This window comes from Halichoerus grypus, chromosome 1 (genome assembly GCF_964656455.1).
Source record: "Halichoerus grypus chromosome 1, mHalGry1.hap1.1, whole genome shotgun sequence".
NCBI lineage: Eukaryota > Metazoa > Chordata > Mammalia > Carnivora > Phocidae > Halichoerus > Halichoerus grypus.
The window spans coordinates 202,535,932-202,538,983 of NC_135712.1; positions in this window are offsets into that span (position 1 = coordinate 202,535,932).

A 3,052-nucleotide genomic window follows, 5' to 3' on the forward strand; every position below is an offset into this window, starting at 1 on the left:
CTATTTATTTGACAGAGAGAAACACAGTGAGAGAGGGAACACAAGTGGGGGAGCGGGAAAGGGAGAAGCAGGGAATGCGGGGCTCAATCCCAGGACCCTGGCAGATGCCTAACGACTGAGCCTCCCAGGCGCCCCAAGAATGCTATGGTTTTAAAAGTGACATTTATTGTAGCAGCCGTAATTCATTGGGAGTATCGTATTTTTCATAAAGCACTAATAGTCCCTTTAACTATTTTCTGGTCCTTGAAAAAAGTACCCAAAATATCAAAGTACTTAAGGAAATCAAATTAACGGAAATGAATCTTTCCTTCCTTTTCCCAACCAATTGCATTGTAATCTCAGCATGTGAGCATGACTTGGGGGTGAAATGAACTTTTGAATTCTTCAGCAATTCTCCTCCTCCCCGGCTCTCCGGGGACCAGCAGCAGCCCTTGGAGAGGGTCGGGGATGAGGGAGTGGAGCCCCTGTGGCCCTCAGAATCCTGCTCCCCCTGCCTCTGTCCCTTGACCTAGGGGGACACCCCCCCCCCCCGATCCCAGGAGCCCTTCAGCCTCTTGCATCCAGTTCGCAAGTCTGAACTGACTGGGGTTGCATCAGCGTGGTTCAAATCAAGGAAGCCATGTCAGGTGCTGGACAGACAGGACCAAGAGGCAAGACTGCCTGCCTCTCTCTGAGTAGCTTTCTTTGTGGGGAAATGTGAATCTAACGGGCTCAGCTAGGCCAAAGGGGAAAGCCAATACATATTGTGATCATTTTCAATTTCCAGGACCCCCAGTGCCCATTGGCCTGGGGCTGTGAAGTTCCCACTCCTTGCAGTACAGCAGGGTCCTGTTGGCATTCCGGGGGGGGGGGCAGGGCAAGCACAGTGACCGAGCGTTCTGACACCTGCAGACAACATAGGCAGGTGTCCACAGTGGCCTCTGCCAGGACTGCCTGCGTTCTTCCTCCTGAGCTGTCTCCTGGACCTGCCAACATGTGCCAGGCCTGGGCCAGGACATTCCTGGCTGATGCTGGGCTGCTGAGCGGAGCAGCGGTGGGGAGAGTGCCCCTGGCAGGCAGAGAGGTGGGAGCAAGCACAGAGTGTTCCAGGACCATTCAGGGAGGAGGTTGGACAACATCCAGGTGGGAGATATGGCTGGGACTTGGGGAGGGGCAGTGGAGATAGCCCGAAATGGGTGGAGTGACAGGATTTCTGAGGATTGGGGTGTGTGTGTGTGTGTGTGTGTGTGTGTGTGTGTGTGTGAGAGAGAGAAGGACAATAAGCCCTGCCCTGGCCACTCAGTGCTTGGGCCAGCTGCCCTGGCCACCCGCTGGCCTCTACGAGGTCCACTCCTATCCTCCCTCCCCCCCATCCTGTGACGACTTCCTGGCTGTGTTCGTCGTCCACTTCCCGAGTGTGTCCCGCAGACCCTGCAGAGCTTCTCCGTACCATGTCCATTTGTGGGGAGCAGTCCTGCTGAAAGGAGCTTGCTTGGCTCTACCCGAGACGTTCCCCAAAACCTATGACTCCAACAGCCACTCTTTGTTCATTAATATCTGGCAATCTGTGGAAAATTTTCTGGGAACTGCTGATTTATTCAACCAGGGCATTGTTCTGCAGCACCCAAATGAGCCTACTTCCTGTGAAACAGTGGCCATCTCGGGACTGGCTTACTAGTCACACGTGATTCACTCCCAGCTGGTGGCCACATGCCTGCTGGTGGGTGGCTTGTCACATGGTGGATTTGTGGCTGTGCTCCGGTTGGGTGGGCTCAGACTGTGATTCCTGCAGAAAGGCTGTGAAACTTGAGGTGGGGAAAACGGTGTCCAAGCTGATAGGGCAGGCAGAGTCCACCCCAAGTGATAAAGCCATTTATGGCTGGGTTGTTGAGTATGGGGCAGAGGGGGGCGGGCATCAATGGGGGTTGGTGGGATCACTGCACTGGGGGAGGTTCTTCCTGGCAGGGCCGTGGGGAATCTCTGATACATCCAGTGGCCAGTGCTTCTGCCTCAGGACCAAGGCCCAAAGGAAAGCTCAGACGTGCCCCTAGGAGTGAGCAGTTGAGAGCACCTTGGTGTTACTGAGGGGCGCGGTGATGAGAGCAACACGAGGGCCTTGACAAAGTGTGGGTGGCAGCCAGGCACCATCTCTGTGCATTAAAAACAAGGCACAACCCAAGAGAATGGAAAACACACGTTTAAACAAAAATGTGTAGGGGCACATTCGCAACAGCAACACTACTCACAACAGCCACAAGGAAGAAGCAACCCAAGCATCCATCAGCGGATGGACGGATAAGCAAACCGGTCCATCCATACAGTGGAGTATTATTCACCTTTAAGGAATCAAAGTCTGATTCATGTAGGTCGATGAACCTTGAAGTCATGTTGAGTGAAAGAAGCCAGACACAAAAGGCCACAGGTATGATCCCATTTATATGGCATGTCCAGAACAGACAAACCCAGAGCCAGAAAGCAGATTAGTGGCTGCCAGGGGCTGGGGAGAAGGGGAACAGGACTGACAGTTAATGGGGACAGGGTTTCCTTTTGAGGTGATGAAAATGTTCTGGAACTAGACACGTGTTGGTTGTACAACACTGGGAATTAAGTGCCACTGAATTGTACACAATAAGTGGTTAATTTTATGTGACGTTCATGTCAAAAACAAAAATTAAAAAAAAAAAAACCAACAACACAAAAACAACCCTAGGCACATGGAGGCTGGCTGATGTGTTTCCTAAGAACACAGGAAATAGGACACTAGGGAAGCAAGCGAATGTGTCTGTGGTAAGGGCCAGGGAGGAACAGGCAGCTGTGGGGCAAATGTTTGAGGTCTTAGGGGTCCCCTCTCCTCCAGGCGGGGCTGTTCCAGAGGCACATCATCAGTAGAGAAGACTCAGGTTTCCACCAGGTCCTCCAGTCCAGGGGCTGGGGCTCTGTATTCTCATACCCTGTTGGTCCGCGTTAACTCCCTGGTGCCCACTTGCCCAGTGGCCCCGCTGGCCTGGCGAGAGGGCAAGAGCCGTCTCTGGAGTGGCGCACACAAGGGACAACGCGACAAAGACAAAGCGAG